This window comes from Canis lupus, chromosome 3 (assembly GCF_048164855.1).
Source record: "Canis lupus baileyi chromosome 3, mCanLup2.hap1, whole genome shotgun sequence".
NCBI lineage: Eukaryota > Metazoa > Chordata > Mammalia > Carnivora > Canidae > Canis > Canis lupus.
In genome coordinates, this window is record NC_132840.1 from 80404863 (window position 1) to 80427133 (window position 22271).

Below are 22271 nucleotides of genomic sequence, written 5' to 3' on the forward strand. Positions count from 1 at the left end.
TGTCTAATTCAACTATATCATCAAATAGTTTTCTATTGATGTAATCTGTAGATTGGATGTCATAGAAGCCCCACCACAAGCTGGCTAAGACATTTAAATAATTTTTTTTTGCTTTTAAAATTTTAATATATCAAAAGGCCTGCTTCAGTGACATGCTAGTCCCATCAGAAAATAATCCCAATAACCCAGTAACATGCAAGTTGACCAGCCAACTCTTCTCTTTATATCTAAACCTCTTTGTGTACGTGTGTGTCTTTTAAACCAAAGCCACCAGGCTCAGGTGACTCCTCCTTCTACACGGTGCTTTCCACCTGTTAACCAACTGGTGTCCACCCCCCACCTGCAGAAGGGTGGGCAGGGCACATGGGAGCCCTATAGTGGCAGTGAGGGAATACCAAGTCTCCACTCAGTAGGATATCCTTATTTCCAGACTATTCACCTCAAATCTGGCTCTCCGTGACCAGAATGTTTTTCCTCCTTTAGGAAAAAAAGCACACACATGTATCTGCACACCCATATATATAATTTTTTTTGTTTTTACATTTAAATATAAAAATACTACTCTGTTTTGTGTTATAAATGGAGGACCAAGCAATAAGAACTTTTTCTGCTAAGGTAGGTCAATTCATCCTTACGCTGAGCTTGTCTTTAGGTGAGGGCTGTCTCGCCCCAGGTAGGGGAAGCCCTGCACCAGGAGGACGGGAGGTATATTCCTGCCTGATTCTCTCATAAGTCTCACTTTTTAAAAATTTTTTTAATTATTTATGATAGTCACAGAGAGAGAGAGAGAGAGAGAGAGAGAGAGAGAGGCAGAGACATAGGCAGAGGGAGAAGCAGGCTCCATGCACCGGGAGCCCGATGTGGGACTCGATCCCGGGTCTCCAGGATCGCGCCCTGGGCCAAAGGCAGGCGCTAAACCACTGTGCCACCCAGGGATCCCCAAGTCTCACTTTTAATAGAAAGTTGGTCATAACCTTATACGAAGTGGAACTTCCCACCAGGAGGGGAAATCCTAACCTAACCCCAGAGTAAGTAACCCCCGCCCCCAACACTCAGCTACCTCGAAGAAAGAGCCCTCCCTTCACAAACACTATTCTCTGTCCGGATAGCTACACCTATTGGACAAACACACCTGATTAAATGGGAACAGTGGCTATGTCTCCCCACCCCCTCCCTACTAACATTCTTGACGGCTTTCAGTGACAGGGAAAAAGAATGGGGTGGGGGTGTTGTAAAAAGACTAAGGAGTTGACCCCTCTATCCTGGCCAAAGAAAGCAAGAGATATTAACTGGGCATGAGGAATAAAAAAAAGACCTCTATATTCTGCCCTTTGAGTTACAGCTATTAGGACAGCCAAGACAGGGGCAAACACGGAGGCAGGATGGAGGATTAGGAGGGGTTCGATGGCTGCAAGTCTAGTCCGCTTAGTTTTTGTACTGGAAGGGTTCATTGCCAGTTTCGTTGAGAAGACATGTGAGGATGAGGGCTCTGTCACCGAAAAGGGGTCGCAGGTGGCAGAGGGGCGACGGTCTTCGAAGTAACCCTTCTTCTCCTGGCCGACAGTCTGGGGAATGCGGATGCCAGCACCACGGTTGGCCACGCCAGCAGAAAAGTTGATGTTGGATGTCTCATGGAATCCAGTTAGGTGCCGGGCATTATCCAGGCCTCCCTTGGGATCGTGGGCTTGGATGTGGTACTGGTGCTGCTTGCTCAGTGTCGCAATGGACTCCTAAGTGTGTTTAGACCATTCTCCTCTCACCAAGCATGGCCTTGGTGCTGAAGTTGGTGTGGCAGCCTGCATCATTCCAGTTTCTGGGAATGGGCTTAGGATCAAAAGTTGCTGTCACTCCGAACTCTTCACATACATGATGCAAGATGAAACGGGCCACCCAGAGATGATCTCCCATGTTGACTCCTTCCCAGGGTCCTATCTGGAATTCCCACTGGGCAGGAATGAGCTCAGCGTTTGTCCCAGCAATCTGGATGCCAGCGTGCAAGCAGGCCTGGTAGGGAGCCTCCATGATATCCCTGCCATAGGCTTTGTCTACTCCCACGCCACAGTAGTATGGATCTTGGGGCCCAAGGAAGCCATTGGAAGGCCAATCAAAAGGGTGTCCATCTGTGCCCATGAGAGTATATTCCTGCTCCATTCCAAACCAGGGGTGCTGGTTGCTCACCATATCCATTATCCATTTACAAGTATGCCTTAAATTGGTTTCTGCAGGCTTTCTGTTGTCTTTGAAGACTTCACAGAACACCAGCTTGTTGAGGTCCTTGCAGAAAGGGTCACAAAACATAGGCAGCAGGGACAAGATACATGTAACTGTTGGAGCCTTCAGACTGAAAGGTGCTAGAGCCATCAAAATTCCATTCAGGCAACTGTTCAACACCCTTGGGCTCACTGTCCAAGGTCCAGGTCTTGCAATGTAATCCTTCTCCAGTCCCATCAATCCAAATATGCATAGCTTGCACTTTCTCGCCCTGAGGCAGGGACATGTACACCTGCTTGATGCCTTTGTTCAAGTGGCAACTCGAGGAAGTAGCCATGGTGGAAGTTGTTCTGGGCGGGTAACAGGCAGCAGGGCAGGCAGGCCGCGAGAGTGAGGTGCGGCGAGGAGAGGAGGCCGAGTGTGCTGCTCAGAAGCTCCACTCTACTCCCATTCTCAGCTCTGCCGACATTTAAATAATTTTTTGGCCAACCACACTGGAAATCCGAAGGATGAAGTTTTTCCAGAGTTGGTCACATAGAGGATACTCTGGCTTCATTTCTCTGGGTTTCTCTCACACTGCCTTTTTCTTCCTGAGAAGGATTAGTCCTCCTGCTGTTTATGTTTGTGGTTATGGAATGGCTACATCAACCACAGTCTCAAATGTGTACAAATCAGCTAGAGAGAGACTTCATTTGTGCCTAAATTTTCTTCCAGATTCCAAATATTCACTTCCATCAGACCAGTTTAGATTATATGCCCACTCAAAACAAATCCTTTGGTCCAAACTCACTCATTGACTGAGTCTCGGTTTCTGCACCACCCCAGGGGACCAGGGGGGATTTAGCCTCTCTGCAGTCACATGGTTCTCCACTATTGTAAGGGGAAAAGGAATGGATCCTATTGGGACAACCAATGCTTGTCCATCCAGTAGAGTTCCTCATGGAAGGTCTACAGCCATCTGTCTGGAAAAGACACCACATCGCCAAACAATTTTCATGACAGAGATGAACTTTGATAGAGTGAATGCCCTAGTTTTTGAGGGAGGCCATCTCTACTGGAAGTGTCCTTGAACTGCTCCTATTCCTGCCCAGGTATATCTTTCTACTGAATAACACCAGAGCCATTAGGCAACCATAGTGCTTCTGCAGCAAGTCTAATGCATAACAGTGCAGAGGAGAAAATGTCTAAGCGAGGGAGGGATATCAACCTGTCTGTACAGAGAGGTGCAATTTTCACTAGAGGAAATACCCCCATGAGGTGCATGTATTGCACCTTTCACCACCTGGTGGCGAAAGAGAAAGCAGAGAAGGGAGGGGTAGGCACAATCTCAAACATCTCAGGAACTGACCTTAGTGGAACTCAGCTGCCTCGTTTTATTGCAGACTGCTCATCCCGTCTGCATTGCTAGCCATCCCTTTGTCTGGATCTAGTGTCCTTTTCTGTGCCTTAGTACTTAAGCACATGCAATCCTTTTTAAAGATTTTATTTATTTATTTGAAAGAGAGAGAAAGTGAGTGGGAGAGAGAGGGAGAGAGAATCTGAAGCTGACTCCGCACTGAGTGCAGAGCCCGACACAGGGCTGGATCCCACCACACTGAGATCATGACCTGAGCTGAAACCAAGAGTTGGATGGATGCTTAACTGACTGAGCCACTCAGGCGCCCCAGCACATGCAATCTTATGCTTGAAATACTTTTCCTTCCATCCTTGCCTGGTGGTTTCTATTCTGTCTTTAAGATCCAATTACATTTCATTCATCTCTCAATACTTCCTCAACTGATCTATCAAAGTACCTTTCTCTTCTGGGCTCCCAGAATAGTCTCTCTGTTCCTCGATTAGGGCATATGGTAGATACTTCCCCACATCCACTTCTCCTACATAGAACTCGAGCTCCCTGGGGTCAAGCTATAGTTCAGTCTACAGGTATAACCACACCACTCATTGCCTGACACCTGTGTCACAAAGTAGGTGCTAAATAAACATTAGATGGAAAATGCACTAAATTACAGTGACAGTCTATTCTATTTTCTTTTTTTTAAAAGGATTTTATTTTTTATTTATTCATGAGAGACACATAGAGAGAGGCAGAGATACAGGCAAAGGGAGAAGCAGGCTCCCTGAGGGGAGCCTGATGTGGGGCTCAATCCCAGGACCCTGGGATCATGCCTTGAGCCAAAGGTAGATGCTCAACCACTGAGCCTCCCGGGTGCCCCATGTCTATTCTATTTTCATGGTTTCATTCTCTCCTACCACACTGTCCCTTCTTCCATAACACTGGACTTGAAGCTTCCACTGAGCTGTTTCCTCAGATAATGATCCCAGAACATTACTATCCAACCAGGCAGCACTCTGCATGGATAATCACATTTGAATTTCATCAAAGCTCTGAGACACACCTTTACCTTATGCCTATTTTACATTTGAGGTAATTAAGCACAATGCTGAAGAGAATTGCTGAAGTCCAGACAGCTAGCGTATGTGTCCCTTGGGATTTAAATCCAGGCTGTTTGAGGATAGAACCTATGCTCCTAACCACCATAGCACAGTACATCCAAATCTGTACCTTGCTCCAGTTTGCTATATTTATATCCTATATACCTATTACTTCATATTCCTCATGAACATACCTCATGAACATTGTCTTCATTGCAGACCCAATGGCAGTAACGACTATGCATTAAATGGATGCTAATCAGCACATTCCTTTCTTGTATGACACGTCTAAGATTTCCAGCACCATTAACCTACCTTTGATTTCCAATTGCTCCTTGCTGTTGTAAAATCTGAATTAAAAGAGATACTCAAAACTTTAAAATAAGGAGGCATGGTAATGACATCGGCAAAATGAGTGAGGAGGAGAGGGAGGTACAGGCTTCCAATGGTGGCGTGAAGAAGTCATGGGGATGAAAGGCACAGCACAGGGAATGTAGTCAATGGTGTCGTAATAGGGTCGTATGATGACACTTGTGATGAGTACAGCATAAAGTATAAACTTGTTAAATCATCATGTTGTACACCTGAAACTAATGTAACATTGTGTGTCCACTATACCCAACTTAAAATAAGAAGGAAGGCAAGAAGAAAGGAAGGGAAGAAGGAAGGAAGTATTTATCAGTTAAAAGAATGTGATGCTCATTATGATCAGCACCCTCCTTCTCTTCCTCAGCCTGTGATACATTTGCCCACCCCATCGGTGCCATGGCCTTCTTTTGAATCATAGGTCACAGGACATGAACTAGAGCCAGAGTCAGTTCTGGTGATGTTTAACGGGAAGAAATGCCAGCACTAAAGACATGGACTAAACAAGTGGTGAGCATATCTCAAGGGGAAGCTACTCATCCAGGAGAAGTGATTATCCTGGAAGAAATGAACTGGTTGTGAGGCAACGTGATCCTAGTCTCCTCCTAGGGAATCTTTTTTTTTTTTTTTTTTTAATTTTTATTTATTTATGATAGTCACAGAGAGAGAGAGAGAGAGGCAGAGACATAGGCAGAGGGAGAAGCAGGCTCCATGCACCGGGAGCCTGATGTGGGATTCGATCCCGGGTCTCCAGGATCGCGCCCTGGGCCAAAGGCAGGCGCCAAACCGCTGCGCCACCCAGGGATCCCTCCTCTCCTCCTAGGGAATCTTAAATGACTCAGAGTAGTTATTGCGGAAGTCAAAGTGGTTACAACAAATGTTTCTCTGGCTGCAAGACTCGGAGCATTTCTTATAGTTGGAGCAACTTTTCTCATAGCTGGTCCTCACAGAGTTTGGGTCATCCATGGTGCAAGAGAAAATCAGATATAGTGTCACAGTGACCACCAGGTTGTCAGTCAAAGAAAAATATTGTAAAATGAGCAACATCCACTCTCCATTTAGGTTTGGATTTGAAGAAGGGATATCCTATAAAAGCTATATGCTCCATTAAAAAAAGAAAAGTCCTGCTTTAAGTCTTTAGGAAGTCATAGTCTATGAAACACCTAGTACCCAAGAGGCTGCCCTATAAGAAAGACCCATCCTTCCTGTCAATCAGTGGTGGACAAATGTTAGTGGAATAAATTGGCCTCTCCCTTAAAACCATTTGCTCATATAACACTTTCTGGAAACCTGCTGTGTTCCAAATTTGGTACTAAGCACCAGATGAAGAGTGGTGAGAAACATAGAATCCCTTTATCTTGAGGATATTTCAGTCTAGTGGGGGAATTTCAAACTATTAGAATCCCACATAATTAACAATAGGGGAATTAGAAAGACTGCAGGTGAGCATGGGCTCTTGGGAGACCCATAGTGAGATTGAACCCAGCAGGCCGGAGCAAGTGTGGATCTCCTTCTATTCGGATGGAGACAAGACTTCAATGTTAGGTGCCTGATCAGATTACCCCATCCCCAGCACTCAGCAACTCACTTCCTCTTCTTGGAAAGTTCCCAGGGGTTTGGACACTATGCCATATGAGAAACTGATTTGAGCATAGGGCACAAAGCTGGATCCTCCTGTCTCTACAAGTTGAGGTCCCATACCCCAGTTTGACAACCTCCAGAATAAACCGTGGAAGCAAGAAACAGGAACGACTGTCAGGAGGACAGCAATGTCACAGTTCATTTTTTACATTTCCCATCTATATAGAAGGAGCACTGCTGGGACAGGAAGCCAAAAGCTGAGGGAAGAAAAACTGGTTCTCCCCTTGGGCTGAGGATGGAGATGGCACAACTCCAAAGAGATTGGAATCTACTCTTCCTCTTTCAGAACCCTGCTTCCCTGCTTTTCTTCCCTTGGGACCTTATTCAATAGACATATAGACCTTAGAACTGCATAAGAGCTAGAGGAAACTTTGGGATAATCTAATTCTCTTCTACATTAGAAGAAAGCCTGAAGAAAGCAGAAAAATTGTCTCAGGCTTGACCTGCTCTCCAAGGGTCTCCATACCACCATGACATTCTTGCTGGTATTTCTAGATGGCCATAGAGACAAGATGCATATTAGCTGGAAGCCCCAACACTCATGGAAGCTGAAAGCATCTTGCCTGGAGCCCCAGGGTAGAAATCAAACTTCACCTCAGTCTACCTGGGTGCTGTGTTTTCTCCTTCTGCAGCCAAGCCAAGGGACAGGGGGTATTATAATGAGCCAACACAATAAACTCCAGTGCCAAAAGGAGGTCAATATTCAGGAAGGGCCCAAAGCTGGAATAGGCAATATGTCTTTTTTTTTTTTTTTCAATATGCCATTTTGAAAAGCTTGGGACTGGGCAGCCCAGGTGGCTCAGCAGTTTAGCGCTGCCTTCAGCCCAGGGCCTGATCCTGGAGACCCGAGATCAAGTCCCATGTTGGAGTCATGGAGCTTGCTTCTCCCTCTGCCTGTGTCTCTGCCTCTCTCTCTCTGTGTCATGAATAAAAAGAATAATTTAAAAAATTAAAAAAAAAGAAAGAAAAAAAGAAAACCTTGGGACTCATTCCTCAGAAGGCCCAAGTCAGTACTCTGAGGCCCAGAGAAACAGGAATATTGAGGTCCTTACTCCAAGGGTAGCCCACAGTAAGGAACAGATGGGTAGGGGCAGGATCCTCAAACCATGTCCAATATTCACTACTTTCTACAAGGACACTGGCCACTAGGACAGGAGAAGGTGGAGGGATGTGGTGACCTGGGCAACTCCAGGAGTGCTCCCTGAGATGGGCTGACAGTCGCAGATTTCTTCATTACCTCTCTTCTTTAACTCAGAGAAACTCTGGAGTTATTTCTTTCTGTATCCCTGGAGCCATCTGATTTCTGGGTTGATCCCCCAGCTGAGAGGAAGAAGTTGCCCTGTTCTGACATGTGTTGCCCATGTACCTCCGCTTCCTTCCTTCTGACCATTCTCTTCCTCATCCCCATTCAGCCTGGACTGCTGCAGGCTGGCCCAGGGGTGATCTCCCCACCAGCGTGTTTATCATGGAGGGTCCGTCTTGTGCACTGGTCACTGGAAGAGCATCGGGCTGGGGCAGGGAGAGAAACAGGTCAGAAATCTGTGTATGAAAGCAACTCTCGAGTTAGCCCGAAGGCAAATCATCATACAGAAAACAACCAGAGCTTTGTGCAGCCTGAGATCTTCCAGCACAAACGATGGAGGCAAGATGGCTCTGTTGGTGAGGCTGGAGTGAGCGGGGCAATGAAAAGGGCAGATGGAAAGAGTACTTTAGTAGAGGACTGATGCCCTCCAGGAACTGCAGAGGCCTAGATAGAATGACATCTTACTGCTTCCCTGAAGATTTCCTATCTATTTAGCGACATGTGCCTCGTATACCTGGGAGCTTCTGGAATCAGACCAGTTCATTTCTGATCTCAGATCTTCTGTGGGACTTAGGGATGTAACTCTGTCAGCCCTACCTTACTTTGCTAATGGAATGATGATTGGGTGATGTCCACATTGTGCCAGGCCAATGCAAGAAATTTTGCACAATAGGGTTGATCTAACACATTCTCAGAATGCTCTCAGGGATTGGCTGATGGTCTTTTTCTCCCTCTTCTTTTTCTAGCTCTTCTGGTGCATCCTTTGCTGAGAACTCATGTAAGAGAAACCAGACAGCCTACAGTGGAATACATCTATGTCTTGAAAGCACTCAGTTTCCTTCACTTTCTAAACAATTCTTTAAAAAATGAGTTCTTCTATGGGCTCTCAGAGCTTCTCCAGCTGCTAGACAGTGAGGAAAGTGAGAAAAAGAGGAGGTCTCAGGTGGCAGCCGCTCAGGGCAATTGCACCAGCTCAGAGATTTTTATTTTTATTTTTTTATTTTTTTAAAATTTTTATTTATTTATTTATTTTTATGATAGTCGCACAGAGAGAGAGAGAGAGAGAGAGAGAGAGGCAGAGACACAGGCAGAGGGAGAAGCAGGCTCCATGCACCGGGAGCCCGACGTGGGATTCGATCCTGGGTCTCCAGGATCGCGCCCTGGGCCAAAGGCAGGCGCTTAACCACCATATGGGATCCCAGCTCAGAGATTTTTAAAGATGTCTTATCAGTGTGGGGTAAAAGGCACAGAGACAGTGCAAGTGAAAAGAGTCCTTGGGGACACCTGGATGGCTCAGCAGTTGTATGTCTGCCTTTGGCTCAGGGTGTAATCCCGGGTTCTGGGGATCAAGTCCCTCATTGGGCTCCCTGTGAGAAGCCTGCTTCTCCCTCTGCCTATATCTCTGCCTCTCTCTCTGTGTGTCTCTCATGAATGAATGAATAAATAAAAGCTTTTTTAAAAAACGGGTCCCTCTGACCTCCAGTATTTTAGGGACAGGAAGAAGACTGGGACACCTGGAAATGTGGACCACCTTTTGAGGACATTTCAGAGGGAGAAACAAGGAGGGCAGAGCTAAGATCCACAGAGAATCATTCTCAAGTACAAGACTGACTCTCTGTGAAAGACTGGGCTTCAGAACTGTCAAAGACCAGTGGCTGATATGTGCTTTACATTTTCTTCTTTTAGATGGAAGTATTCATTATTCTATTTCCTCCTATTTTATGTTAGGTATGTGGAGAGTAGATACTTGTTTAGTACATGAGACCCGAGGAACCACACCTGAGAAGCCTCATGCACCCCAGGACCTGCTTTAGATGACAATATCCTGGATTTTCATTTAATGCTATAATGGGATGGGATTATGGATCGAGTAGACATTTCTCCAAAGAAGACATATAAATGGCCCACATGTATATGCAAAGGTGGCTCAGGCAGTTAAGCATCTGCCTTTGGCTTAGGTCATAATCTCGAGGTCCTGGGATCAAGCCCCACATTGGGCTCTCCACTCAGCAGGGAATCTACTTCTCCTTTTTCCTCTTGCTCTCCCTCTGTGCTTGCTCACTCTCTCTGTCAAATAAATAAAATCTTAAAAAAAGAGAGAAAAGGTGCTCAACATCACCAATCATCTGGAAAATGCAAATCAAACCCACTGAGATATCACCCTATACTTGTCAGGTTGTCTATTATCTTAAAAAAAGAAAAGTTTTGGCCAGGATGTGGACAAAAGAACCCTCATGAACTGTTGGTGGGAATGCGAATTGGTGCAGCCATTGTGGAAAGCAGTACGGAGATACCTTAAAATTTTTTTAAATAGAACTATACTGGAGAAAGTTCCATGCGCACTTGAGAAGAATGTGTATTTAGTTGCGTTCGGATGCAAAGTTCTGTATATATCTGTGAAATCCGTCTGGTTCAGTTTATCATGTAAAGCTCTTGTTTCTTTGGTGATGTTGTGCTTACATCTGTCATTTGCAGAAAGTGCCATGTCGAAATCTCCTACTATTAGTGTATTATTATCTAAGTATGTCTTTGCTTTGGTTATTAATTGACATACTTGGCAGCTTCCACATTAGGGGCATAAATATTCATGATAGTTAGGTGGTCTTGTTGGATACACCCTTTAAGTATGATATATTGTCCCTCTTCTTCTCTTATTGCAGTCTTTGGGATAAACTTTAATTTATCTACTATGAAGATTGCTACCCCAGCTTTCTCTTGAGGACCATTTGAATGATAAATGGTTCTCCAATCTTTCATTTTAAGGTTGGAGGTATCCTTAGGTCTAAAATGAGTCTCTTGTAGACAGCAAATAGATGGGTCTTGCTTTTTTATCCAGTCTGAAACCCTGCATCTTTTGATGGGATCATTTAGTCCATTCACGTTCAGAGTTACTACTGAAAGATTATACACACACACACACACACACACACACACACACACACAATGGAATATTACTCAGCCAACAACCAATACCCACCATTTGCTTCAATGTGGATGGAACTGGAGGGTATTTTTTTTTTAAGATTTTATTTATTTATTCATGAGAGACACAGAGAGAGGCAGAGAAACAGGCAGAGGGAGAAGCAGACTCCCTACAGGGAGGCCCTATGTGGGACTCGATCCTAGGACCCTGGGATTATGCCCTGGCCTGAAGGCAGGTGCTAAACCCAGGCTGAGCCACCCAGGGATTCCAAGAACTGGAGGGTATTATGCTGAGTGAAGTAAGTCAGTCGGAGAAGGACAAACACTATATGGTCTCATTCATACAGAGAATATTAAAAAATAGTGAAAGGAATTAGGGGAAAGGAGAAAATTGTGTGGGAAATATCAGAGAGGGTGACAGCGCATGAGAGACACCTAACTCTAGGAAATGAACAAGGGGTAGTGGAAGGGGAGGTGGGCAGGAGGATGGGGTGACTGACTGGGTGACAGGCACTGAGGGGGGCACTTGACAGGATGAGCACTGGGTGTTATATGTTGGCAAATTGAACTCCAATTTAAAAATATACCAAAAAAGAAGAACTATAATCTGATCCAGTAATTTCAGTTCCAGGCATTCCTCCAAAAGAAATAAAATCACTATTGCATGGTGGTATTTGCACTCCAGTGTTCACTGCAGCATTATTTACAATAGTCAAGACGTGGAAACATCCTAAGTGTCCATGGAAAGATGAATACATGAAAAAGATGTGGTGTGTACATGCAGTAGATCATTACTCAGCCTTAAAAAAGGAAATCCTAGGCACCTGGGTGACTCAGTTGGTTAAGTGTCTGCCTTCAGCTCAGGTCATGATCCCAGGGTCCTGAGATCAAGCCCCACATTGGGGTCCCTGCTCAGTGGAGAGTCTGCTTCTTCCTTTCTCTCCACCCCTACCCTCTGCTCGTACTCTCTCTCATAAATAAATAAATAAATAAATAAATAAATAAATAAATAAATAACTATCTTAGAAAAAAAAGAAAGAAATCCTGCCATTTGGGTCCACATGGATGGACCTGGAAGACATTAGGCTTAAATGAAATAAGCCAGACAGAAAGACAAATACTGTGTGATCTTATTTTCATATGGTCTCTACAATAGTCAAACTCATAGAAGCAGAGAGTAGAATGATGGTGATTCGGTGCTGGGAGAAGATCAATAGTTAGATGCTGGTCAAGGAGAACCAGGTTTTAGTTACACAAGATGAGTAAGTTCTGGAAACCTGCCATACAGCATTGTGCCTATAGATAACAGTACTGTATTACAGATTTAAGATTTGCTGAAAACATAGATCTTATGCTAAGTGAAAATGAAATAATAATAATACTAAAAGAGATGGAAGAGAATTTTGGAAGGTGATAGATACGTGTAGGGACTTGCTGGTATGATGTATGAAAATCATACTTGCTGTATGAAGTATGAAAATCATACTTCAGTAAAATGTGTGTGTGTGTGTGTGTGTGTGTGTGTTTAAAGAAGCAACCCAGGAAGGAAGTGATGTATTCTATGTGTCGGAGAGGCAAAGGTCACCTAGATCTAGCGAGAAGACTATAGTAGCGAATGTCTCACGCGGGGACCTTCCCCTCCCGGGAAGGATCCACCTTCCCTCGTGGTATCCACACACTTGTGTTGACCTCTCTAACACTGAAGTGGATCGACCCTGCAATAGTGGAAGCAACATTGCATTGTTTCAAGGTTAGGTTCTAAGTGGCCTTGCAGTTTGCTCTTGGAACAACCGTAGCCTTGAAGTGCCGTGTGAGAATTCTGATTCATCAGAGGCTACCATACGTGGAGAATCCTTGAGGCTACATGAAGTGAGAGAGATGCCTGACCTGCCACAAGCTAGCTGTTCCAGCTCCAAACATTTCAAGTTCTCCAGCTGAGGCCTCAAACGCCATGGAGCTGAGCTGAGGCCATCTCACCAATGGTGCCTGAATTGCAGATTTGTGAGCAAACTTAAAAAAAATACTTGTTTTAAGCCAATAAGCTTTTGGGTAGTAGGAACACTTTTTAAAGAGTATTTGTCATAAACTCCTACTGATATTTCCAACGAAAGTTATGACTGTCTTTTCTGAACACTTTGTCTATATTTGCATCTCTTTTTGTGGAAGGTGGGCAGAGGGAGAGGGAGAGACAGCGTCTTAAGCAGGTTCCATGCCCAGCACAGAGCCCAACGCCAGGCTCAATCTCACGACCTTGAGATCATGACAGGAGCCAAATCCAAGAGTCGGACACTCAACTGACTGAGCCACCCAGGTGCCCTTGTGTCTCTTTTTCTCTTGTGCTAAAATGCTGGGTTCGTGCCATGTATACAATTAATTTTGGATATGCATACACACACGTATGTGTGTGTGACACACACGTGCATTTTCAGCATAACACTAATTTTATTACAAAGTTGCAATGAGACAACTTTAAGGCTATGTTGTAGTTTATTACCCTTAGATACACTCTACTAGTAGTAGACAATTCAATTACTGGCTTCTTCTTCTTCTTCTTCTTCTTCTTCTTCTTCTTCTTCTTCTTCTTCTTTTTTGGTGCAGAAAGGTGATTTTACTAAAACACAGGGACAGGACCCATGGGCAGAAAGAGCTGCTGCCAATTACTGACTTTTCAAGTAAAAAATCTCAATGGGTGCATGTGTCCCCACTCCTTCTCCCTCCCACCCTCCCTCCCCAGTGGCTAACTAGAGAATTCCAAGGCCAACTATAAAACAGCACAGATTACATGATGCTCTCTGGGTGTAGAAGATGGCAATCTGCTGTGTTGCCCACAATTTCTGCAATCACATTTTAGGGCAGTAACTGTAGCAGTGAGGCCATACCTTGCCCGTTCTCTGTATCCTTGTATCTCTCTTAGGCAGGACCCTGAATCTCTCTTCCAGAACCAGAGCCTTGTTCAAAGGGCTTCCCTCTTTGTTCATTGGTTTCCCCCAAATATCAGATATTCAGAGTCATGGGGTCTGAGTATCAACTCTTTCCTGGCTTTATAAATCCTGCCTCACTCTCTGATCTGCTGATGCCCTCAAACATGGTGCTTGGTTTATTGATTTACTCATTTGAGTAACAAAAGCAAAAAGAACAATATCAGTTTCTGATCCTACACTTGTTTGAGAGTCAAAAGGATGAACAGAATGTGTGTTTAAACGTGGCATAGGTTAGAGGTGCCTGGGGTAGGGGGTGGAAGGGGCCCTCCATCAGTTGAGCATCTGACTCATGATTTTGGCACAGGTCATGGTCTCAGCCGTCAGTTCTGCCTCAAAACCACTGCCAGCATGGTCTCCTGCTCCTCTGCTTGCTCCCAGGCTCCTCTGGCTCCCCCTCTCTCCCTAGGGAGTAGCCCCAGGGGAAGGCCAGCATAAATTATTTTTTAAAAATATCTATTTATTTATTTGAGAGAGAGAGATTGAGCATGAGCTGGGGAGAGGCAGAGGGAGAGGCAGAAGCAGACTCCCCGCTGAGCAGGGAGCCCGATGTGGGACTCAATCCCAGAACTCCAGGATCATGACGGCTGAGAAGCCTGACAGCAAGGGCATGTGGCAGACAGGTGGGCAGGAGGCTGAAGCTTATTGAATTAGAAGGGCTATAGACTGAAAAGCCAAACATGAGGGTGGCAGGGGCTGCAAGGTTGGTGGCAGCTGTGGCAGGATATTTATCACAGGTTATGTTAGTTTTCAAGTATTTGAAATAAAAGTGGATGCAAGTTTAGGAAATCTGTTTGCAAGGTCAGCATTGGACATGGCTGCACAATCAACAAAACCTTCCGAATATAACTGCGAGATGTCAAAATCTTGCCCTGAGAATCATTTTGCTTTTAAAAATGGCAAGTGGAGTAGCCAATGTGGTGGACCAAAAATCTGCCTGGAAGATAATGTTTTGTTTTGTTTTGAAGATTTTACTTATATTCCAGTCAGTTAACATACAGAGTATTACTAGTTTTAGGGGTAGAATTTAGTGATTCATTGGTTGCATATAACATCCAGTACTCATCACATCACTTGCCCTCCTTAATGCCCGTCACCCAGTTAGTGCTCACCCTCCTCCCCTCCAGCAACCCTCAGTTTGCTCCTTAGAGTCCCTTATGGTTTGTTTCCCTCGTTGTTTTTTAATTTTTAAATTTTTTAAATTTATTCATGAGACACACACACACACACACACACACACACACACACACAGAGGCAGAGACATAGCAGAGACATAGGCATTAGAACTCAATCCCAGGACCCCAGGATCACGACCTGGTCACTGAGCCACCCAGGTATTCCTCCCTCTGTGTTTTTATATTATTTTATTTTCCTTCCCTCCCCTTACCCTATGTTCAACTACTTTGCTTCTTAAATTCTACATATGAGTGAAATCATATGGCATTTAATGAGTGGTGTTAAGAATAATGTAAGAAGAGGGGTCAGTGGAAAATGAAAAAACAGAAGTATTAGATAACACATATTTTGACACGCAGGGAGGAGATGTGGCCTCATTTATGGAGTTTCTGAGGTCCATACAAGATGGGCAAATCATGTTAATGGAAATGTATGATGACAGAGCAATCAAACTCAGTGACAAGGCATTGAATTGTGGAGTGAATCTATCACTAATCTTGGTTTTAGAGACAACTAGGCCTTCTGCGGTGGGAGAGACATTAAGATAAAAAATCCATTAAGCAGCCCATAAAGGCACAAGCAAATATGAAGTATGGCCCAAAGTTGCAGAAACGAAAGGCTGTATCCCCCTGAAGCAAGACAATTATGGAGAAAATTGAAGAAAGTACACTCTCAGTATTAATGGGAGAGCTAGCACAGCGAAACTTCATGTAAATATTTGAAGAGCATGCAGCCATCTCAACGTGTGAAGGAGATCATCCTTTTGATATCAGGATTTTTTATTGCTAATGTAAATAGACATCTTTGTAAATAGACATCATGAACAAATGCACAAATCACTGAGCCATTTCTTCTTTTTTAAAATTCCATTAGCCAACATGTGTTACATCATTAGCTTCAGACGTAGTTTTCAATAATTCATCAGTTGTGCACAACGCCCATTAAGCCATTCCCAAGCACATTTTAGTACCGTGTTTAGACTGCAATGGCAACAACAATTTGATTCTAAAGTATACGCAATGGATAACTGAACAAATTATGGGAATATATATATATATATAACATATATATTAATATATAATATAGTCCTATTTAACAAATATTAGCAAAATGATTCTCAGGGCAAGCTTTTGGTCTTTAATAATATATACATTCCCATAATCTGTTCAGTTATCTATCTATCTATCTATCTATCTATCTATCTATCTATCTATCATCTATCTATCTATCTAAATGTAGTTTTATTATTCTTGTCTATCTTATCTATCTACTGGTAGCTATGGAAATCTACTGTGAAATAATATAGATTTTAGGGAGACTTTTCTTTCATACAGAGATACAGCATTTTGAGGATGGTATCTTTTATTTTATTTTTTTTGGTGATAATGTCTTTTAAGTATCATTTAAAGTAAAAAACGATTTGGCTTAGTTATGTATAAAATGTTACTTTATAGTCTGACCCTCTTGCTATACCTCCTTACTTTAGCTTTCTTTCCCTTCCCAAGAAACCTAGAAATATGAAAGCGCAAATCTTAAATATACACAGTAAAAAGTAAATCTATAAGTGTAGATGACATCGAGGACCACAGCTTGCCGGGTGTTGTGTTAGCAGTGTGAATACCTGATTTTGCAGAAGCTATTTGGAGTGAGGCTGGGGTTGGCAACTCCACAGCCCCCAGGAAGCAGACGGTTCCCTCCCCACTTTAGCCAGGTAATTCAGGACAGCCCTATCAGTAGATTGAAAGCAATACTGGCATATATTTTTCTTATTTGATTGTTATCCGCATGGATCAGGTGGTCTGGGAAGAGGCATCCTTTAGTATCAAAATAATTTTGACTTTTAGACCAAGAAATTAATTCTGTATTTACTTCCTTTAACTTCATAATAGCAATTTTTGCCTGAAGATATAGTGACATATTTAGAAAAATCTTAATGACTGGGTGGACTGATAACATTTAAAAATACTTTGATTTGACCCCAAATGACTTTATACTCAACTCTACATAAAAATATCAGAGATACTGAGATGATGAAAACATTCTGGAAATGGATGGTGGAAATGGCTGCAGAACGCTGTGGATATACTTAATGTCACTGAGCTGTACACTTAAAAAATGGTTAAACTCGTAAATTTTGTGTTATTTGTATTTTACCACAATTAAAAAAATAACTGATGTGGGCTTGATTCAGTTATTGTGACACAGAACCCTCTGATTTAGGAGCTATACTATAACTCGATTATGACTAATGACAGTGAGGGCTTCGTATTAGGTAGTTAATGTGTGCCAGTCACTATGTAAAGTGCTTTTCATGCATTTTATCATTTAATTTTCACAACAGCCATGTGAGGACGTTTCCATCTCCCCTAGTTTGCAGAGGGAGAAATGAAGGCTTGAGAAGCTTGGGGAATATTCTCAAAGTCCCACGTTACTGATGGGTGAGCTGCAATTAGAGCCCAGATCCCTCTGTTCTGCTCTGGTGCTTCTGACTTTCTGTGGCTGTGGCATTTCGTGCCATCTGCTGGAACCCGGGTCAGAACTCGGGCAAGGAGCCTGGGCCCAGGAGTCTGTGGAGCTGAATAGAGCACCCTGGCTTGTCACCTGCTATCTTGGTCTAGCTCATCTCAGTGCTGTAACAACTGTGTGATGACATTGGGTGAATGGTTTTGTCTATTTCAGATTCCTCATCTGTAAACAGGACTAACCTACAAATTAAAGGAGATAAATTATATATAATGCCTAGCAAGTAGGAAGAATAGTGACAGCTTCCATTCATTGAGGCATTACAATGTTCTAGGCACTGTGTTGGGGGTGCATTATATATACCATCTCTTTTATGGTCACAGGACAATAAAAAGGAGATGTAGAACTTCCATTTTACAGGAGAAGAAGCTTAGAATCAGAGTGGCTAAGTGTCTTCTGGCCCAGAATCCTGCAGCCGGCAAGTATCAGAGCCCTGCTGCCTACCTGGTTCTGTTTGAAGCTGAAGCTTGTACCCTCCACCACTTGGCTCTCCCACCTCCTTGGGCCACACAGTCAAGAGGACTCAGGAGTGAGTTAGAGCAGAGCCTGATGGCACAGTTCTGGGTTGAGAGGGGAAGGGAGGCCTGGGCCAGCCTTAGGAGATGAGACCAGGGCCATCAGAGGGAAGGAAGGGAAGCCACGACTGGGCTGCAGTTATGATGCTGACTGTGCCAATGCTCTGGGAACCCTCACAGGGCACTCACTTCTAGAGCATAGAATGAATGTGGGCGGATACCTCTGTCACTTACCTGCTGTGCACATTCTACAAAGTTAATAAACCTTTCTGGCCTACAATTTTTTCACCTATATATAAAATGGAGGTAATAACCTCATTGCACTGGAGGGTTTATGGGGTGATGTGTAAGATCACCAGCCCAGCACTTGTAATATAGTTGCTAAGAAACAGAAAACACCTGTGCTTGGCATATACCTAAAAGCTATGAACTCAATCCTCATATTCACAGTGTAATGTGAGAGGTGCCTGTGGTGCAGAGAAGCTAAGTAGTTGCCCAAGGTCTTTAGGGCTCGTAAAAGAGAGTGGTGTGAGATTCAAATTCAGGCAATCTTTTTCAGGACATGTGGTCTTTAATACTAAGTCATACAATGACCAGAACATGTCCCTTCCCAGTGTCTCCTTCACACCTCCTCACCCCAGCCAATCCCAAGAAGGCAGAGGATGCCCCATAGAAAACCAGGCCCTCTTGTCAGGCCCTTCCTGCTTCGGGGACCTCCCCAGGTGTAGAGTGTCATTGGCCTGGTGGGATTTAGGATCTAGACATTTGAGCAGTGATTTGGGGACCTTTGCCAGGCCTTTCTCTGTCCTGCATCCTTCCTTCTTATCTGGCTCGCTATTGAAACAGCCCAGGAGTCTTGTTATTCATTAGAGTTGCTATTCGGGGTCCTCAGGTGTTCCAGCACAGACTCCCCTCTTTTCTCACTTCACCTAGACTTGGGGTTTGGCCTCCAACCAGAAAAGCAGAACCAGACGACCAGGCTGGCTGGATAGTACTTGGGCCCGGATGGTGCTTCAAAGTTGCACCACATCCCGTCCTCATCCACAGTTCCTTTCTCTTGGGCCTCTCGGCTCTTAGGAGACAGTGTGGGTGGCAGTTGAGAGCAAAGGCATTTATGGATGTTGATGTTTGTTCAGGAAGGATGGGCGGGATGCCGTCGGGAGGAGATCCCTGCAAATTAGCTGATTATCTCAGGCTAAATTCTGTAATGGGTCAAGGTTGAATGGAACTTGCTCCTTCACATTCAAGCTATTGCAGTAGCTTCCATTACAACAGAAGAACACGATTTTCTCCCCCCTGCTGATGCGTACATATTCCACACATTTTTTGGGACAGCCTAGGATGGAATATTGATAGGAGTATCCTGAAGAATAACAGAGAAACCCGGGTTGGACTTGGAACGTGAGGGAATGTGGTCGAGAAAGCAGTGCCTGCCTTCCGTCCCGTCCCCCTCAAGGCAGAACCTGAGACTTGCACTCCCTCTGTACAAGGGACAGTCTCCTTCCAGGACAACTCACCCTGTCCCCAACACCCTCACATGTTTTCAGCAAAGGAGCTGCAACAATTGTACTGTTTTAGAGACTCAGTCACTGAATATCAGGAATGAATGAGAATTTGGAGATCAACCGTAACATCCAGTCATTATATAGACGAAGTCATTTGAACTTAGAGAAGGCAAGTAACATGCCCTAGACGATGGCTGAGTTAAGCCTGACCTGGTGAGACTAGACAATTCTGACCTCAGATCTAGTGATCGCCCCCTCCTCCCCACTTTTTTCCCAGAGCAATCATAAAATTCCATCTCCCATCGCCCTCCTTCTCCTGCCCTCATCTTACCACCAGTGAAATGTTGAGTGTACACTTCTTTGGTCTGGCACGCAAAGTCAGGATATCTGGGTCGACAGGAACCCAAATTCCTTCTGCAGTTCTTGCCAACAAATTCATCACAGGAGGTGCAAAGTCTCTCTGTAGGATCTGGACATTATGTGAGAACCATAGGGTGAGACTGAGGGATGCCAAGTGGAGAGGGGCGAGAGAGGGGGGCACCACTGCAGATGTTGAGATTGAGGCCAGGACCCTGGACTTTCCAGACTTCCCTCATCTAAACTCTGGGAACCCTCCCTGCAGAGCCTGGATCTATCAAGGAGTCTGATTTTCAGAGTCACATGGTTACCGGGTCGCCCTCTCCCTTCTTTCCAGGATCAGCCTGCCATGCAGCTGTGGCTTCTGAAGGGAACACTGAAATGAGCATTTCTTGCTGGTAGGGATAGGCTAGGCTGGCTGAGAGAGAAGACCCAGGGCCCAGTGGGGGAAAAGAAGGAGGAGGATCTCTTTTCTGAATTACTTATCAAGACCTGGGTCTTAGTTGAAACAAAAGGTGACATAGCTCTCTAGCTTGTCCACCTGTAGACCCCAATGGTTCTGCGTCATCCCTTCCCCTCACACCATTCCTGGAGTTAGAGTTTGGTGAAGTTCCTGGACAGCAGCAGTGGCAGGGTCCCCAGGAAGAGTTTCCATGGGTGGGGTGGGGGGAGAGAGTTTGCAGCAGCCAGAGGTTCAGGGCCTGGACCCCACCAACACTGTCAGGACTTTCTAGGACATTACTCCCTGAACCCCTCACCCTGCCCCCCTGCCTGTCTGCCATGGGACTCACTGTCTGTGGAAGACCAGCACAAAACCAGGACGGCTCCTGGGAACAGGAGGAACAGGGGCCAATCCATGTATGTCGGGGAGAGGATGGTGAGGCAGGCAATCAAGCTTCAGGAAGAGTTCGGTAATGGAACACAAGACAGGATGTGGGATGAAGAAGAAGCTGTGGTCTCCTCTGTAGTCTCCTACTCTGAGTCATATGCTGGACTGTGAGAGGTGCAGCTCATTTTCCTGTACTGGGAGGCCCTGCCTCTGAGAGAGTGGGTGTTGTGCTTCCTCTCCCCTCTCCACAGCCAACCCAGGGCCTCAGCCAAGGAACTTGCACAGGAAAAGGATGACCGTACTCTCAGAGGAAGACAGGAGAGTGACAACCTCATTCCAGAGAAGCCAAGGGATCTTAGTGAAGCTGAGATGGGAGCTACCTTCAGACTCCGCATTTTCTCTGTTCATTAAACTTTCTATGTGTGATGCTACCAAGTGCCCCACTGAGCCCTGGCATCAGGCTTTGCCCTGTAGGCATACAAGTGCATGGCGCATCCCCGTGTTATGTTGGATTCCTCAACTCAGCCAAATTGCATAACACAGTGATAGGACTCAACTTTCGGATGGCTTCATGTATAGTCCACCTAATAAGACTAAAATCTACTCACAGGAAGAACATTAGTCACCATTGACTAGAAGAGAAGAACAACAATTTCTGGAGGGGATATATTGTAAAGGAGAGTAGGATTTGACTGAGCAGAATCAAGATCCATGACATTCATTCTATAATCAGAAAAAGGTACATGAGGTGCATTTGAAGTTCTAGAGATGGGAACCTATGTCACAGATCAGACTCTTTTCTCATAGTCTTTTTTTTTTTTTTTTTTTTTTTAAGATTTTGCTTTTATTTGTCAGAGAGAGAGAGAGAGAACAAGCAGGGGGAGTGGCAGACGGAGAGGGAGAAGCAGGCCCCCTGCTGAGCAGGGAGCCTGACTGGGGCTCCATCCCAGGACCCGGAGATCATAACCTGAGCTAAAGGCAGATGCTTAAACCAACTGACCCACCCAGGCGCCCCTCTCATAATATCTTTATCTGGTTTTGGTATCAAGGTAATTCTGGAGTTAGGACAAATCCTCTTCAAATTTCTGGAAGACTTTTTCTAGAATTAGTATACCTTCCTGAAATGTTTCACAGAGTTCACCAGTGAAGCCATCTGTGCTTCCCTTGTGAGGTTGTTTTTTTTTTTTGGGGGGGGGTTGTTTTGTTTTGTTTTGGCAGCAAAGGAAAGTTTATTGAGCCATAGTACAAAGTTTATTGAGTGATAGTACAAAGCTCTCGAACAGGGAGGGGACCCTAGAGGGTTGCCCCCTTGTGGGGTTTTTAACTAAAAAGTCAATATCTTTAATCAATAGCAATGTATTTATGACTTTTTGAGTGTTCTCTGGTAGTTGGAATCCTTCAGGACTGCCCATTGTCGGGCAGTATAAACAAACTCATATAAACACCGTATGAGTTTGCCTATTATAGTTTGGTTTGTGAGGACTTAAGATAATGTATTTGCAGTGTTTACAA

At 44.5% G+C, this 22271-nt stretch overlaps 2 pseudogenes; one reads left to right on the forward strand and one right to left on the reverse strand.

Annotated features, from left to right (window-relative positions):
• Positions 1 to 1096: 1096 nt before the first annotated feature.
• On the reverse strand, positions 1097 to 2657 carry LOC140625573 (glutamine synthetase pseudogene; annotated as a pseudogene).
• An 11877-nt stretch (positions 2658 to 14534) lies between these two features.
• On the forward strand, positions 14535 to 15689 carry LOC140626100 (protein FAM3C-like; annotated as a pseudogene).
• Positions 15690 to 22271: the final 6582 nt, after the last annotated feature.